Here is a 19625-nt window from a genome sequence, read left to right as displayed (position 1 = left end):
CCAGTTCTGAGGATTTTTTTTTTCTTTGTGTTGAGGTGTAATCCTTACTGAAGGCTATCTTCTTTGATCTTCATAAGTAAGTGCTTCAAGTTCTCTTCACTTTCAACAAGCAAAGTCATAGGTTGTTAATGTCAGTGCTTAATGTAGGTTGTTAATGAGTTTTCCTCCTATTCTCAGCTTTCAGCCAAGATCCATCTGACATCAGCAATGATATTCCTTGTTCCATGCCCTCTTCTGAATCTGGCTTGAATTTCTGGAAGCTCCCTGTTGATGCACTGCTGCAACGGTTTTAAAATTATCTTCAGCAAAATTTTATTTGTGTGTAATATAAATAATATTGACACATTTGAATTACGGTGTTGGCAAAAAATATACCAGAGACTGCCAAAAAATTGAACAAATATGTCTTGGAAGAAGTACAGCCAGAATGCTCTTTAGAAGCAATGATGATGAGATTTTGTCTCCTTTACCTTTGACGGGGTATCAGGAAGGAGAAGGACATCATGCTTGGTAAAGTAGAGGACCAGCAAAAAAGGGAAAGACCTTCAATGAGATGAATTAAATTAGTGGATGCAACAATGGGCTCAGACACAGCAAAGACTGTAAGGATGGCACAGGACCGGGCAGCATTTCATTCTGTTGTACACCGGGTCACTATAAATTGGAGCTGACTCGAAGATACCTGACAGCAACAACAAGGAAGACCAGTTAATACAACTATTATTCAAATATATGCACTGATCCCTAATGCTAAAGATGAAGAAATTAAAGATTTTTGTCAACTGCTGCAGTCCAAAATTGATCAAACACACAATCAAGATGCATCAATAATTACTAATGATTAGAATGTGAAAGCTGAAAGCAAATAAGAATCAATAGTTGGAAAATATGGTCTTGGTGATAGAAAGGACACTGGAGATCACATGACAGGATTCTGCAAAACCAATGACTTATTCATTGGAAATATCTTTTTTTTCAACAACACAAACAATGACTACACATATGGACCTCACCAGATGGAATACACAGGAATCAAATCAACGAGATCTGAGGAAAGAAATGCTGGAAACTCTCAATATCAGTCAGAACAAGGCCCGGGGTCAACTGAGGAACAGTACATCAATTGCTGATATGCAGGAAAATTAAAACAACTCCATGAGAACCAAAGTAGGACTTGACTATGTCCTGCTTGAATTTAGAGATCATAGCAAGGATAGATTTTATGCACTGAACACTAATGACTGAAGACATCAAGGACAGCATACATGCAGAAAGCAAAAGATCATTAAAAAGACAAAGAAGAAAGACCAAAATGGATGTGAGAAGAGACTCTGAAACACTCTTGAGTACGGAGTAGATATAGCAAATGGAAGAAATGATGAACAGATTCCAAGTGGTGACTTGCGAAGACAAGGGAAAGTATTACAATGAAAAGTGCAAAGACCTGGAGTCAGAAAACCAAAGGGAAGAACATGATCACCATTTCTCAAGCTGAAAGAACTGAAGAAAAATTCAAGTCTCATGTTACAATATGAAATGGGTATTGCAATATGAAACTGATGGATTCTATGGGCAAAAAAATGAATGGCATAAGAAGAATCAAAAGAAGATGGAAGGACTATACATAGTCACTGAACCAAAAAGAATTGGTGACATTCAACCATTTCAGGAGATAGCGTATGATCAGGAACCATTGGTATTGAAGGAAAAGGTACAAACCATTCTGAAGGCAAGGGTGACAGACAAGGCTACAAGAATTGATGGAATACCAATCCAGATGCTTCAACAAATGGATGCAACCCTGGAAGCACTCACTTATTATCTATGTCAAGAAATTTGGAAGACATCTACCTGGCTAACTGACTGGTAGAGATTCATATTTGTGCCCAATCCAAAGAAAGACAATCGAATGGATTGCAGAAATTATCGAACAGTAGTTTTTATCATTAGTATCACATGCAAGCAAAATTCTGCTGAAGATACTTCAAAAATAGCTGCTGTCATACATTGACAGGGAACTGTCAGAAATTCAAGCTGGATTCAGAAGAGGACATGGCACAAGAGATATTATTGCTGATGTCAGATGGATCTTGGCTAAAAGTAGAGAATACCAGAGAGGTGTTTACCTGTGTTTTACTGACTTCACTAAGGCATTCAATGATGTGGATCATAACAAATTGTGTATAACATTGAGAAGAATGTTGTCTTTGTTATCTAATGCTGCTATAACAGAAATCCCACAAGTGAATGGCTTTAACAAAGAAAAATTTATTCTTTCGCAGTCTAGGAGGCCATAAGTCCGAATTTAGTGCATCAGCTCCAGGGAAAGTCTTTCTCTCTCTGTGGGCTCTGCAGGAAGGTCCTTGTGATTAATCTTCCCCTGGTCTAGGAGCTTCTCCACACAGGGGCGCTGGGTCCAAAGGAAATGCTCTGCTCCTGCCACTACTTTCTTGGTGGCATGAGGTCGTCCATCTCTCAGCTCTCTTTTATATCTCAAAAGAGTTTGACTCAAAATACAACCTAATCTTGTAGACTGAGTCCTGCTTCACTAGCATAACTGCCTCTAATCCTTCCTCATTGATAAATAGAGGTAGGATTTACAACACATAAAAAAATCACATCAATGGATAGGAAGACTTAACATAGTAAAAATGTCTATTCTACCAAAAGCCATCTATACATACAATGCACTTCCAATCCAAATTCCAATGTCATTTTTTAAGGTGATAGGAAACAAATCACCAACTTCATATGGAAGGGAAAGAAGCCTCGGAGAAGCAAAGCATTACTGAAAAAGAAGAAGAAAGTGGGAGGCCTCACTCTACCTGATTTCAGAACCTATTATACAGCCACAGTAGTCAAAACAGCCTTGTACTGGTACAACAACAGACACATAGACCAGTGGAACAGAATTGAGAACCCAGATGTAAATCCATCCATGTATGAGCAGCTGATATTTGACAAGGGCCCACTGTCAGTTAATTGGGAAAAGATAGTCTTTTTAACAAATGGTGATGGCATAACTGGATATCCATTTGCTAAAAAATGAAACAGGACCCATACCTCACACCATGCACAAAAACTAACTCCAAGTGGATCAAAGACCTAAACATAAAGACTAAAACGATAAAGATCACGGAAGAAAAAATAGGGACAACCCTAGGAGCCCTAATACAAGGCATAAACGGAATACAAAACATTACCAAAAATGATGAAGAGAAACCCGATAACTGGGAGCTCCTAAAAATCAAACACCTATGCTCATCTAAAGACTTCACCAAGAGAGTAAAAAGACCACCTACAGACTGGGAAAGAATTTTCAGCTATGACATCTCCGACCAGCGCCTGATCTCTAAAATCTATATGATTCTGTCAAAACTCAACCACAAAAAGACAAACAACCCAATCAAGAAGTGGGCAAAGGATATGAACACACATTTCGCTAAAGAAGATATTCAGGCAGCTAACAGATACATGAGAAAATGCTCTCGATCATTAGCCATTAGAGAAATGCAAATTAAAACTACTATGAGATTCCATCTCACTCCAACAAGGCTGGCATTAATCCAAAAAACACAAAACAATAAATGTTGGAGAAGCTGCAGAGAGATTGGAACTCTTATACACTGCTGGTGGGAATGTAAAATGGTACAACCACTTTGGAAATCTATCCGGCGTTATCTTAAACAGAAATAGAACTAACATACAACCCAGAAATCCCACTCCTCGGAATATACCCTAGAGAAATAAGAGCCTTCACACAAACAGATATATGCACACCCATGTTTATTGCAGCTCTGTTTACAATAGCAAAAAGCTGGAAGCAACCAAGGTGTCCATCAACGGATGAATGGTTAAATAAATTGTGGTATATTCACACAATGGAATACTACGCATCGATAAAGAACAGTGACGAATCTGTGAAACATTTCATGACATGGAGGAATCTGGAAGGCATTATGCTCAGGGAAATTAGTCAGAGGCAAAAGGACAAACATTGTATAAGACCATTATTATAAGATCTTGAGAAATAGTATAAACTGAGAAGAACACATACTTTTGTGGTTACGAGGCGGGGAGGGAGGGAGGGTGGGAGAGGGTTTTTTACTGATTAATTAGTAGATAAGAACTGCTTTAGGTGAAGGGAAGGACAATACTCAATACACGGAAGGTCAGCTCAACTGGACTGGACCAAAAGCAAAGAAGTTTCCGGGATAAACTGAATGCTTCAAAGGCCAGCGGAGCAAGGGCGGGGGCTTGGGGACCATGGTTTAAGGGGACTTCTAAGTCAATTGGCAAAATAATTCTATTATGAAAACATTCTGCATCCCACTTTGAAATGTGGCGTATGGGGTCTTAAATGCTAACAAGCGGCTATCTAAGACGCATCAATTGGTCTCAACCCACCTGGATCAAAGGAGAATGAAGAACACCAAGGTCACACGATAACTAAGAGCCCAAGAGACAGAAAGGACCACATGAACCAGAGACCTACATCATCCTGAGACCAGAAGAACTAGTTGGTGCCTGGCCACAATCGATGACTGCCCTGACAGGGAGCACAACAGAGAACCCTGAGGGAGCAGGAGATCAGTGGGATGCAGGCCCCAAATTCACACAAAAAGACCAGACTTAATGGTCTGACTAGACTAGAGGAGTCCTGGTGGTCAGGGTCCCCAAACCTTCTGTTGGCACAGGACAGGAACCATTCCCGAAGACAACTCATCAGACATGAAAGGGACTGGACAGTGGGTAGGAGAGAGATGCTGATGAAGAGTGAGCTAATTATATCAGGTGGACACTTGAGACTGTGTTGGCATCTCCTGTCTGGAGGGGGGATGGGAGGATAGAGAGAGTTGGAAGCAGGCAAAATTGTCATGAAAGGAGAGATTGGAAGGGCTGACTCATTAGGGGGAGAGCAAGTGGGAGTACGGAGTAAGGTGTATATAAACATATATGTGACAGTCGGACTTGATTTGTAAAAGTTCACTTGAAGCTCAATAAAGTTAATAAAAAAATTTAAAAAAATCACATCAAATGACAAAATGATGGACAATCACACACTACTAGGAATCATGGCCCAGTCAAGTTGACGTACATTTTGGGGGGATTCAATTCAATCCATAACAAACAGGAATTCCAGAACAGTTAATTGTGCTCTTGTGAAACCTGTACAAGAATGTAGAAGCAGACATTCAAACAGAAAAAGGGGATATTGCATGGTTTAAAATTGGAAAATGTACGTAAGAAGGTAGTATCCTTTCACCTTACTTATTCAATCTGTATGCTGAGCAAATAATCCGAGAAGCTCTACCATATGAAGAAGAATGTGGCATCTGGATTGTTGAAAGACTCATTAACGATCTGTGATATGTAGATGACTTAACTTTGTTTGCCGAAAAGGAAGACGACTTGAAGCACTTACTGATGAAGATCAAAGACTACAGCCTTCAGTATGGTGTACACGTCAACATAAAAGAACTGGATAGTTCCCGGTTATCATTACTGAACATTTTGAACAAAAATTTTAAAGAAGAATTCTGATGAAAAAGGAGAAAAAGCAGAATAGAATTTCAAATTTTCATGTAATCTAGACTTTCTGGAGCCATAGATGCTGGATGAACCCTGAAACTATCACCCTACGTTCATCCTTAAATTTTAAACCAAAAATATCCCCTGAAGTTTTCTTAAAACCAAACAATAGTTTAGTTTAACTAGTTAAAAACCTCTGCCTTGAGCATTATTTTCTTACACAGATTGAAATCACTACAGCAATTCTAAAGATTAGATAGGAACCTTGGGAGCCATTGAGTTTATGTTAACGGGGAGGAACAACTCAGAAAAGAAGGTTGAGAATGGTTGCATAACTTGAAGAATATAATCAATGTCACTGAATTGCATATGTAGAAATGGTTGAATTGGTATACATTTTGTTGTGCATATTCTCAAAAACTACAACAAAATTAAAAAAAAAGAAAAAATCCTCAGTACTGGATCAATAAGTAACATTATGATAAACAGAGAAAATATTGAAGTTGTTAAAAATTTCATTTTACTTGAATGAACAATTAATGCCCATGGAAGCAGCAGTGGAGAAATCAAAGGACATATTGCATTGGGCAAATCTTATGCAAAAGGCCTCTTTAAGTGTTAAAAAGCAAAGATGTCACTTTGATGACTAAGGTGCGCCTGACCCATGCCATGATATTTTTAGTTGTCTCATATGTATGCAGTTACTATGAGTAGGAATCTACTCCATGGCAATGAGTTTATATGCATGCAAAAGGTGGGCAGTGAATAAGGAAGACCAAAGAAGAATTGATGCGTTCAATTCTGGTGTTGACAGAGGATATTGAATATACCGTGGACTGCCAGAAGAATGTACAAATCTGTCTTGGAAAAAAGTACAGCCAGAATGCTCCTTAGAAGTGAGAATGGTAAGACTTCATCTCACCTACTTTGGGTATGTTATCTGGAAGGAACAACCCCTAGAGAAGGACATCATTCTTGGTAAAGTAGAGGGTCAGTGAAAAACAGGAAAACTTGGATTAACACAGTGGCTGCCACAATGGGCTCAAATATACCTAGTATTGAGAGGATGGATCAGGACCGGGCAACATTTCATTCTCTTTTACGTAAGGCTGTACCTAACAACAATAACAATCTGCAAATTTTGTGGCCAGCTCTGTTTAACGTGGATTGATGCTGCATATACAAGAACTTGTGGGGGTAGACATGTTATATTTTTCCCTTCAAAGTGCTTTGTCCGCATAGTCCAGTGGGACAACATAAAAGGTATGATCGGGCAATGGATTGGAAGAAATTGTCTTGTACTTAGGACAAAAAAGTAATAGGGGAAAGATGAAGACACAGTAGCAGATTGCGTAGAGCTACTATTTATCGGCTTTACGAGGCGATTTATTTCCTGCCTAAACTCCCTAATTCCTAATCAGAGCAGATTCTTGCTACTTCGTTGCATTGAAACAGGTATTATTTCTTTCATTAAGGTCATGCTTACTAAATAAATTGTGATGCATAATTACCTAGATATTAAAATGGTGTTTCCAAAAATAGTTAATGGCATGCAAGGCAAATCAGGATAGAATTTTCTAAGTAAAATGTCATCCCACCTAAGCAGAAAAATGTGTGGGTATAAAAAAATACTGGAAAAAAAAATTAAATAAGAAAAAATTTCTTTTCGAGTGTTGAGATTTTGCATGATTTCTGTTTTTCCCTTTTTAGCTTCCTATTTTTTACATTTTTTTATAATGACCATGTATTGATTTTATAATCAGAAAATATTTCAGCAACACATTTTACATCTTTGTATCTTTCATGGTTGTATAGTGCCTTAAAATAATTATGTCAGTAATTATTCGATGACCTTGAATTCCCTCTAATTAACAACTGAGGGAGTTGAAGCTCGCAAAACCTCTGTATATACCTGTAAAATAATAACTCTTAATAGTGAATCTTTATATAAATATTCAAATGCTGTCCTCATCATTGTCCAGTCTGTTGGTGGAAAAAATTTCTTGAATTTACTTCACAAAAAAATTGGATCCTGTCCATTACAAACTCCCTCAACTTCCCACCCCAGGTCCCTAAGAACTTTCTATGGGCCATGTCACTCCCTTCTCTCTCATCAAAGGAAGGCTGTCCCTCTAGGCTTGTTGGATCCACCCAGGACCTTCTTCTACAGCAGTTAACCTCCTCTTTCCTGTATCTGCTCAGGAAATTGTCCCCTTAGACTCAGAAACTCTATGGGGCAGTTCTACTCTGTCCTATAGGGTCGCTACGAGTCAGAATCGACTCGAAGGCACTGGGCTCTGGGAGGCTCATAATCCGAATATTCAACTCCTTACTCCCTTTTTTAAAATGGAGCATCTTCTCCTGTATAAAGAAACATTGAAAAGCGTAGTGTGTATTTGCTGTCTCTAACGGACCCATACTTGCCAGGGCTAAGAATCACTTTGAGTCATCTGCCCTACTCGAGTCATCTGCCCTACTCCGCTCTTGCTTTTAACACTCCATGGTCCCATTCTCTGTCAGCATTGCTGTTTCTCCCATCACCTAGGTCTGCTCCTGCTGAGCCTCCTTCACCAGCTGCCTTTTTTCTACCCCCATTTTATATGCCATTATCAATTTTAAATTATACAATCAACACATTGTTTATAGACATGCGGGTTTAAACAATACAGATAAAGCTGAAGTTGCCCTTGACCAGTCAATCCAATAATCCAACTCATCCCTAGAGACAGCCACTATATCTGTTTTCTACGTATCCTTCCAGACATTATCTCTGCATTTGCATATGTATAGTAAATATATATCTCTATAGGAATACATAATATTCCTATAGAACAGGGGCAGGTTTTGTTTTTCCAGTGAGGAACTTTACTGTAATTATTTTTCTACAGAACGCTTTTCCCTTGAGGGTCTTTTAATGCCAGTTAATATAGACCACCCTCTTTTTTTTCTTTTCACCTACTGCATGGCATTTATATTCCATTGTTAATTTAAAGTTAAGGTACTTTTAATAAGTAAAGCTGCATTGAACACCTTTGTTTATTTGTGCAGTTTGTGTACATTTGCAAGGGTTTCTCTGGAGTAGGTCTTTACATGGTAATAGATATCACAAAATTGTTCTTCAAACAGATGTACAAATTTACACAACAATTTATGAGATACCCATTTCTCCACATCTTCTTAACATGCAATATTATAACATTTGTTAATATATGCCAATCTGATGGCTTAAAAATGGCATCTTATTGTTTTCATTTGTGTTTCCCTGTGTGCTTAAAAGCAAATGCTCCAGGCTTGTTGGACCCACCCAGGACCTTCTTCTACAGCAGTTAACCTCCTCTTTCCTGTAGCTGCTCAGGAAATGGTCCCCTTAGGCTCAGAATATTCAACTTCTCACTCCCTTTTTTAAAATGGAGCACCTTCCCCTGTGTAAAGAAACATTTGCTTTTAAGCCATTTGTAATTTCTCTTCTGTCAATTACCTACTCCTTTCCTTTTCTCATTTATCTCTTGTGCTATTTGTATTTTCCTTTAGATTTTTAGGCATTTTAAAATTGTTCTACATCTAGGTATTTATACTTTGTAATGTACGTTGCAGATGTTTCTCCGAGTCCATGTCTTCATTTTGTTACTGTATCTCTGGAAATTAAAATTTTATTTTAATTTGAACATACTCGAAATGACAGCTTTCTCCTTTTTGCCATTTGTATTTTGTTTCTGGTCTAGTAAAGATTTCCCCGGTACTAAGGTTATCAGTGGAGCCCTGGTGGTGCTGTGGCTAAGAACTCGGCTGCTAACCAAAAGGTCGGAAGTTCAAATCCACCAGCTGCTCCTTGAAAATCCTATTGGACAGTTCTACTCCGTCCTATAGGGTCGCTGTAAGTCAGAATCGACTCTACAGCAACGGATTTAAGGTCATCAGCATGTTTTTCTGCATTTTATTATCATGTTTTCCTAGCTTTATTTTTGTGTTTAGGTCTTCGTACCACCTAGAATTTGATTGTGTGAACGGTCCAAGGTAGTGATTTTAGGCAAATTTTTTATATGAACAGAATATGTTTGTAACACTAAATTCCCGCAGATATATGTATATTCATTTGTCTAGCCCTGCACAAATGCCACACTCATTTAGTTATTATAGCTTAGCAATATGTTCATACCGGGTAGGCCATGTTCTCCCCACCCCCATTCCTCACACACCTCTCACACATACACACTATGTATCTCCGTTTTGTGTCTCTTTCAAACTCCCATCCAGTCACTTAGTCAATCTTGTGGATTCTACCATCTCACTCAAACGATTGCCACAACTCCGATCAGCCTCATTTCCACCAGTCAATTCTCCTTACCACCATTTCACTATCATCAAAGACTTTAAAAATCTGAGTATATTATATACGGTAGACCAAGCTACTGTAACAAATAGACCATAAAATACATCATGCTGCTAATACAACAGAAGCTTATTTCTTGTTCACATAACAATTCATGACAGTGTTCTGGTTGACAGATAGCTCCTATGGTGTCTAAAAGCTTAAAGGGAAATACTGGGATGGAATTTGGATGGCTCATGCTTGACCCTGGAGGATCGGAGTTAATCCTATGTGTGCCTGAATGTCTATCCTCGTGAGATACTGCTACAGTTCTCTGGCAGTCTGCAGTTCCTTACGTATGTAACGGATATGCTCACTTCACCAGTTGTGGGGAACGAATAAGGTCACACCTCTTTCAAACTAGCTTTTTGAAAAATCACATGCTCAAATTAACTGAAATCCTAGGATCTCCTTCTTGAGTCCTCTTCCCCAATTGTGAAAAACACTTAGTGCCTATTCAGCCCAAAGAGGTTAGTCTAAACATCCAGCAGAAGAAAAACCTAAAGAGCGTGCTCAGCCTGCCATAGTGTACTGGTTTTATCTGCCATTTCTCCTGTAACTGCCAGACTGACCACACCTTCTCCAGGAACACCCAGGACCCCAGCAGGAGCACAGCTATAAAGGAAGGGCTCCAATGAAGTTGTAACAGTAGTCAGATTGGGCGTCCCACAAGATAGCTCTGACATCAGAGTGTGCAGGATTGGACTGAAGAAGAGCACAGCCAGAAGCAGGGACATAGATGGAGTTACCCATGAGGTGATCCAGGCAGGAAATGATGAAAGCCTGGAAAGCAAGGCAAGTGGAGAAGAGAAGACAGGTATGACATAGGTCAAGAACATGGAAAGGGCTGTGTGGACTGTTTGGATAAAAAACCAGTCGAGTTGATTCTGACTCATAGTGACCCTATAGGACAGAGAAGAACTGCTCCATAGGGTTTCCAACGAGTGGCTTGTGGATTCGAACTGCTGACCTTTTGGTTAGCAGCCCACTTCTTAACCACTGCACCACCAGGGCTCCTACTGTTTGGGTAAGAAGAATGAAACAAAAATTATATTGGCAATGTTTATAGAGTTCTGGCTAGAGAAAGGAATGGGTGGTGGGTGGTGCCATTCAGTAAGATTTGGGAAAGGGTGAGGGGAGTTGATTATTTCAGTTAATTATAGGCATGTTAACTTTGGGAGTACCTGGGGAAACCCAAATGAATAAATCTAGGAGATAGTCAGAACTCATGTGAAGTATCTAGGGATATGGATTGTAACTCATTCGTGAGTAGACAATAATTGAATCTGTGTGATCAAGACCTGCAGGAAGAAAAGTTAGATAAGATTAGGGGAAAGCTGGGAACAGAACAGTGGGAAACCCAACCTATAAAGACTGGGCAGAGAAGTCTGAAAAGGATCAGCTAGAAAGGTAGGAAGGAAAAGATTTCAAGAGGAAGCCCGACAGTCAACATCCCATGCTGCCAAAATGTCAACTAGCATTGAATTGAAATACATTCGTTGGTGACCTTAGTGAGAGTAGGTAGTGGGGACTGAAACTTGACTAAAGTGGGAGAGGAGATGATGATGAGCCCAGGATTCTCTTTCAACAAACCTGGTTGTGAAGGGAAGCAATGAAGTACAGTGACAGCTGGAGAGGCGTCAAGAAAAAGATCTGTGTGTGTGTGCTTGTGTTACATATTTTGTTTCTTTAGAAAAGATGAGACTGGAACATGTTGAGGAGAAAGAGTCAGGGAGAGAGAAGTTGAAAATATGGGGGAAAGAAAAGATGATTGATGAGCAGAGAAGCTGACGTGGAAGCAGGAGCAGACACCTAGATCACAGGTAATGTATGAGCTATAGGCAGATGGAGGGCACCTCTTCTCTTAAAGTGAACAACCACAGGAGTGACACAATAGCATTAATGACTGCACTGTCATTCTCTGTATTTAATAAGTTCCCTTATAACTCATTACCAGAAATGTTAGAGCCCAAAGTAGCTGTTTGTTTTCTAGAAGCTTCCACTTGAATTTCTCCACTATTTTTTATACCAAAGGGAAAGCTGGAAAGGGCTGTCTGGTGCAAGCCCTTCATTGTATAAATTAAGTGACTGAGACCCGGCCTTCTGAAAGATCTAATAGGGCCTGAGCAATCAGCCTTGACCACTGACTGGGCAGGGGCATAAGAGCAGAGACTGGCTATGAATTTCCATTAGAATGAAGAGCTATGATGAAGCTTTCATGGATGAATTTGTTCCTGGATGTCAACAAAGCATAAGGCTCCTCATGTTTCAGGTGGAGGCCAATGGCCCTGAGGGGTCCACAGCTCACAGATCCCACGGAGGGAGGCCAGAGCTTATGTTTTCTGAATTCTTTCTCCTCCCTCCAGGCTCAGGGCTTTCTCTACCCAAGTCTGCACACCTCCCCACTGCCCAAGAGCAGCTTGCTTGACATAAGTAGCAGGGTCCTTCCACAGCAGCCGACCAGGTGGTGGAGTGAAGGTCTGTATTTACACAGGGCTGTATTTTTTTTTTTTTAATAGAGTCTGTATGAGTCAGAATTGACTGGATGGCAACAGGTTTGGTATAGGGTCTCTATTACTTGAAATAGACTCACCACAATGGGTTTGGTTTTGGTATTAGTCTGCATTACAAATGGCGTCGTGAACCTAATTCACCCACCCACCTCCAACCACCGCTGCTTTCAAGGCAACCCAGTCCTGGGAGGCAAGAGACACCATGGCTTTGCTTTGGTAGACTCTCCTACAGCATTTACACAGACACAGCAATTAGGAAAACACAAAAATAAGGAAGCAACAAAGCATTTTTTTTTTTTTTGGTCTTGTCCTTCTCCCTCTCTCGATTGCTAGAAACAGCCATGAGGGGTTTTGGGGAATGGTGTCTGCTCCATCTATGTCACCCAATTTTTGCCAGATGACCCTGCCTCTGTACACTGAATCTAAACATGACCTTACAAAGAGGAGAAATCCATCATGGGCCCTACAGTCCTCACATTCTCTCTGAATCCATTATTTCTCTTAAAACACTTTTAAATTATCTGTCCCCAGGAAGTAGACAAAGAAAATAATCAAAAAAAGAAAGAGAGAACAGACTTCTCTTGAAATTGGAAGAGCTCTCTCTGTGTGGAAGATGAATGATCTGTAGGGACATTCCCTGCAAATTATAGCAGAAAGCCTGTAATTATTTAGAGAAAGGAATGGCATGTTTATGAAAATTGAGTTGGAAGGAGCATCTCGGTGCCATGATCACTTAGTATTCAGGGTGCCATGATCACTCAGTAGTCAGCACAATGATATTTCAGGGCTGGGCTAGCAGAGCAAGGACTGCCAGCCTTTCCAGAATTGTAGTGCCTTATGGTATCTCTGGGTAGGCTGGGCATGACACAGTTAATCAGTCTGGAGACCCAGGACCTCAACTAGAGGAGCAGAGCCAGCAGCAGGAAGGCAGACCTCAGGGTAGAGCCCCGAGTCTGCCCGGGCAGAGAGACAGCTCTGCTGCTGCGTTGTGTGTACCCTTCTAGACAAGAGGTGCAGAGAAGGTCGGGGAGAAAGGGGTGGTGGTTGACTCAGCCCCCAGGGTCACCCCTCCACACCCCTGCCCCCTTCTCAGCTTTTCCTGAGGGGTCTCTCTCCCTCTAATCACTATCACTACAGCCACAATCCACCCCTAGTGTTTGCGGATGTTGTTGTTCTTGGTAGCTGCCATCAAGTCAACCCCCAACTCATGCTCAACCCAGGCACAATGAAACGAAATGCTGCCCTGTCCTGTGCCATCCACCTGATCAGCTGGGGATACGACCATTGTGTTTCATAGGGTTTTCATTGGCTGATTTTCAGAAGTAGATCACCATGCCTTTCTCCCTAGTCTGTCTTCGTCTGGAAGCTCCAATGAAACATGCTCCAGATCCTAGCAACAAACAAGCCTTCATTGACAGACAGGTGGTGGTTGCACATGAGGTGTATTGGCTGGAATCAAACCCCGATCTTCCACATTAAAAAACAAACAAACAAGTAAACAAAAAAACCATTGTCGTGGAGTCGACTCCAACTCCTAGTGACCCTATACGACAGAGTTGAACTGCCCCATAGGGTTTCCAAGGAGCAGCTACTGCCTACATTTTGGTTAGGGACATAGCTCGCTGTAGCTCTTAACCACTGTGTCACCAGGGCTCCAGGTCTCCCATACAGAAGTTGAGAATTCTACCACCAAACCACCACTGCCCCCTAAGTGATCCTGGATAGCAACATGTAACCTGTGTGACCTGTGTTAATAAGGTCACAAAGCTTCTTGCTGATTAGCTCCTTAAGCACATGTGCCTTGTTAGAAGGAAGTCTGATATTTCTCCCCTGAGAGTCCTTCCACTCTTTCTCCACATTGCCCAAGCTCTCTGGAGGTTTGGTTCAAAGGTAGCCAGTCCTCAGAGAATTCTAGATAGGCAGAAAAGTGGTGTCTGTGTGACCCATTCGCCATTACTGTTGCTTCTCCCTGTCCCTCTGTGTTGCTGATAAATGCTGACCCCATGTAGTGGAATCAACACTGGTTTTCTGTGAGGACAGCCTTGTGGGTCCACACATCTCCCAGCACGGCAGGGGAATATCACAAGAGAGCATCACATTACTCTCTTTTAGTTCACCCTTGCATATGGAGTCGTTGTTCTTCAAAGCATAACCCCTGAGCCCAGGCCCAGAAGATCTTCAGTGTATGTTAGCCTGGACCCAAAATGACCCTTTCGGTGGCTCCTAAGGCCCTTTTTTTAAGCCTGGGCCACCAGCTTTGACTCTTTTCTCAGAGGTATTTTCTTTCCATTGCTGTATCCCAACCCCCTGCCCCCGCACCCCCAGTCTCTGGACACTGTTCAAGGCCTCCCTGTTCATAATCTCCCTGACTTAGAAGTTCAAACACCAAAGGTGAGTCCATCCCCTCGTAGGGAGATCCTGGATTCCTTAATCTCTTAAAGGACCAGCTTTCACACCAAGCAGAGACTAGCTCTTGCTAATGGACTCAAGAAATTAAAATTCTTGTACAAACTTATACAGCTGCCCAAATCAAGAAAGGATATGACAGTGTTACCATATTTTGAGCACCAACAAATGGTAGCACCTTTGATGTTGTTTCTTTGAGAAATATTGCACTAGACACATGCTTAACCTGTTTACTGCTATTCCTTTTGCCCAGCTGAGCCAGACCAACATTTTACAAATAAACTGCTCAACACCAAGGGACAATATTTAGGCAAGGCCTAATTTTACTTACCCTTAAAAAAGAATCACTGCACTCAATGTCTAATTTTATCTATCTCCACAAAACCTCCATGAAATAAGCAGTATCATTATCCAAACTCTATAGAAAAGGAAACTGAACTCAGAAGTGACTTGCCAATCCAGTCCTCTTTTCATTAGTCCACCACTTAGAAAACACAAACAGCACAAAAGCAGTTATTTCTAGAGAAAAACATTTCTGATTTATTTATCTCAAAGTATAAAACCCAAGCCAGTAAGTATAGAATACTACAATTATTGGGAAAAAGAATTTTCAAGCCAGAGACTTGGACTCCAACCCCAACTGTGCCATTGCTAAATGTATGGCTGAGCAAGTTGCTTCTTCTGAACCTCAGTTCCCTCATTATACCACTGACAGTGTTGTACTCCAAGATAGATCTTGAAATGTTCTTTTTGACAACAAATGCGACTCTATTCCTCTTCAATTTGTCATTCCTGGCATAGTAGACCATATGATTGACTTATTCAAGATGGCCAATGCCAGTCCATTTCAGCTCGCTAATAACTAGGATGTCGATCTTTATGTGTTCCATTTCATTTTTTATAATTTCCAATTTTCCTAGATTCATACTTCGTATGTTCCACGTTCCAATTATTAATGGATGTTTGCAGCTGTTTCTTCTCATTTTGAGTCATGCCGTATCAGCAAATCAAAGTCCCAAAAGCTTGACTCCATCCATGTCATTAAGGTCAACTCTACTTGGAGGACGCAGCTTTTCCTTACTCATATTTTGGGTGCCTTCCAACCTGAGTGGGCTCATCTTCTGGCACTGTATCAGACAATATTCTGCTGCTATATATAAGGTTTTCACTGGCCATTTTTTTCAGAAGTGGACCACCAAGTCCTTCTTCCTAGTGTGTCTTAGTCTGGAAGCTCAGCTGAAACCTGTCCACCATGGGTGACCCTGCTGGTGTTTGAAATACCGGTGGCATAGCTTCCAGCATCACAGTAACACTGAAGCCACCACAGTACGACAAACTGACAGACACCTGGTGGAGTAGATTCTGACACTACAACAAGGTAATGAAGGAAATATCATGGGTGCCCAGGCCAGAGTGATGCTGCAGGAGGAGAGGCCATTTGTCCCTAACTGTGCCAGGAAGTGTTCCACAGAAGAAGCACATTACTTCCAGCATGAGGACACGAGGTCAATAGTTAGTTTGTAAAATATCTTTCCTTATTTTGATACATTACTGTTTTAAAATATAAAATTGAGCACTAAGATGAAATTTTTAAATAGTAAAATTAGTTTGGAAGTGGACGAATTCACTATGAGTTACCCCAAGATCACCTAGGGTTCACATGAGTTATCAGTGGTTGTGGACTGACTCCTTCCTCTAAGAACACACTTCTCCACCTCATCCAGGACCCATTTCCTGCGTCTGCGAGGGCCCTCGGCTTTCAGCCCCCATTTTATACCTGATTCCTCTGCTAGGATGCTCCTCTCTGATAAAGACTTTGTCATAATGTGGTTCTTTCTAACATAACCTAGTGAACAGCTTGAAGACGAAGGTATTGTTGACTTGACACAGATACTATACTGACAGCTCATTCTAAAACACCCCAAAATAAAGGATGAGCCTTTTCCTGGATCCAGAGCCTTCACTATGTTCTTCAAGATTTTATTTTTTGTTGTTGCTGATTTTTAAAAAATGTATGCAGCCATTTTTTGTGAGGATGAAGTTTAAAGAAACATAGGAAGGTACTGAAAATGTTCCTACACTTAAAGAGATTAAAAATTCAACGTAAGTTTAAAGCGAAGGTAGTTAGAATCAAGGACAAGGGAATGTTCCCCCTGTATCAGCAACATAGAAAAAAGCTGTTTCATTTAAAGGAATTTTGCAGTTAATGGAAATATAACACTTCAAGTACTTAAAGCACTTATTTAAAACATTTCTGATCATTTAAGAGAAAATACTTTTTTTAATTCAGCCTTTGAGTGGTCCGATGAGGAAGAGTAAGCATAATTTAATTTTTATTCTTCCTGAGTCAGGATCCTGAGTGTGATCACCAGCCAGCGCTGGGCCAGGACACAGGGTGCCCGGGAGCCAGCGAGGGGTGCACAGCTGTGCCCGTGAGAAATGGTGCCAGCCTGCCATTGGGCCCACGAGCCTAATCGTAAAGTACCTATTTGTCTTTTCTTGTGCAGCCTTTTAGAAGCCACAAGAGCAAAAGCTGATTGATTACCCTCTCCTCTTTTAGTCAAATACTATTATCTTCTAATATGCTATGCCTTCTAATAAGCTCTGTCAATTAAACTTGTTTGCTTGTAAAAATAAGCCAAGTAGGAACTCACTTAAATCAGTGGCATCACTAGGGTTGGTGATAACTCATGGTGTCATCCCCCCTCACTCCCCTCTGGTGGGTGGAGTGGCCCAGCCCAGCCCAGGCCCCACAGAGGGCCCAGCGCTGTAATGTGCACCCCGACTCTGCCGGCCCTGCCCTCCCCCCCTCCCCGCCCCAGCAGCACCCCGAAGCTCCTCCCCTCTCTGGTTGGCCAAGGCAGAGACCCCCATCTCCGCCCAACGGCCAGCGGCGCTGGGCCTGGCCACCAGCATCCTAACTGGCGGGTGGGGGTGGGGGGTGGGGGTGGGCAGGCGAGGGAGTGGGGGAGGGATGGGGGATGAGGGTGAAGGGGGGTGTGGGGAGGGTGGTGGCGAGTTATTGCACTGGGTGACACCAACCCTAGCGACTGGCAGGTGACGGGGGATGACGAGTTACACACTGGGTGATAGGTGACACCAACCCTAGTGATGCCTCTACCTTGGCAGCCTCTCCCTGAGTGGTGCCAGATCCGCCGCCGCCACCAGCACCGCCTGGACCCCGGGGTCACTTTGGTGTCACCCTCTCTGACAGTGTCAGGGGATGCCATCCATACACACATCCCTGCCCCCTAGTGACACCACTGACTTAAACGAGGGCGTGGAGGTCTCTCCTGTTGAATAAAGTGCATGAGCTTTTATTGTTGTTGGTAATGGTTATTTTCTCTCTCAGAAAAAGAGTGGATTTATTTATTTAATTTTTTCTGTGGGCTTCAGAGATACTGGGTTTCCTGAAGCCTGAGGTTTAGGCAATACGGTACTTAGTTCTTCTCTACTTTCTCTGAAATAAAGGTAAGTTACTAGCCTAAGCAACTCTTCTTTCTTCTCTACACTCTTGAGTAAGACGAGGCCAAGCACTGCGTGGATTTCATTCATAGAAAGAAAAAGTAAGGCATCAACAGGTTAAGGTGAATTGTCATTGACACAGTGTTAGCTGGCAAAATCTGGAATTAGAATCCAGTCTATTTGAAAGAACGTTTGTGAAAGAAAGTTTTAAAATCAATTTCTCTTTGTGAAAGAAAGTCATAAAATCAATTTCTGTTTTTCTACCAGCAGCCTTCCTGTTGAGCTCAGTAACCCGGTTTATGTTCCTTTTGCAATCCTAATGTGCAGGAGCACTCATGTGAATAGGATTTCAACTAACTTAGCTCAGCACAAGCCCCGCCCCTTCATGAAGTACTGCTGAATAGCACCTTGGTCCCCTGGATAAGGCCTTGGCCATACCCAGCAGGAGATGATGGATGCCTTGGGCCTGAGCAGCCAATGCCATTGGGTCGGCTTCATCGATCCCTACTGTTCTGTTTCACCGTCCTCATCAGCCTTCTCACCCTGAATAGGCTTCAGCTTACTTCCCTAAACAGTCAGAAAAATCTACTGATTGTACAAAATGTCAGTGTTCTGGTTCCTTAATTTCTCAAATGAATGAATAAATTGACTTACAGCCTTCTGTATCCATCTTTTCAGCTTAATTAAGATGAGTCTGCCTCTAAGACACAAGTGGCAAAATTACATTTCCAAGCCTGCAGTGCTGAAAGGCAGGCCTAGCAAAGTCACCAAGGCATGGAGTGCCACCATGTGGGATCTCTGGGGAAACAGCCAGATGTTCTCTTCTTCAGGTGACAACTCCTCAACAAGGACAGGAGCCTGAGGGCAGTTTACTACAAGCTTTTGTTTCCTATTTACACTTATGTATTTCCATCAACAGTGAAAATTCCTAAAAGACAGTCATTATCTCTGACTGATCTTAAAAGTCCTGCACAAAGCAGAGGGTAAAATATGGCATTAAATTCTTATAGATGGGCAATTAATTGTTTTTCATTAGAGTCCAAATTTTGTCCTTCTGGTTGTACCAGCCCAAGAAATAAAATGTTCATATGGCCTAAAAATATAGATACCAACAAGTGAGAGCTTGAGTCCATTGATTCCACAAGCATTTATGGGGCATTTTCTGTGTGTACACCTTGGAGTTAGACATTCTTACCTGGAAGACAATAAAGAAGATGGTGAGATGGGAAATTGATTATAGGCTGTACTGTGGGACTTGATCCTATAAGGCAATACCCACTGCCCAGATTGCTAATGTCCAGACAGAGGAATCTCAGGGTCAAGTGTGGTACTTGAAGAAA

This window comes from Loxodonta africana, chromosome 25 (assembly GCF_030014295.1).
Source record: "Loxodonta africana isolate mLoxAfr1 chromosome 25, mLoxAfr1.hap2, whole genome shotgun sequence".
Taxonomy (NCBI): domain Eukaryota; kingdom Metazoa; phylum Chordata; class Mammalia; order Proboscidea; family Elephantidae; genus Loxodonta; species Loxodonta africana.
This window is presented reverse-complemented; position numbering follows the sequence as displayed.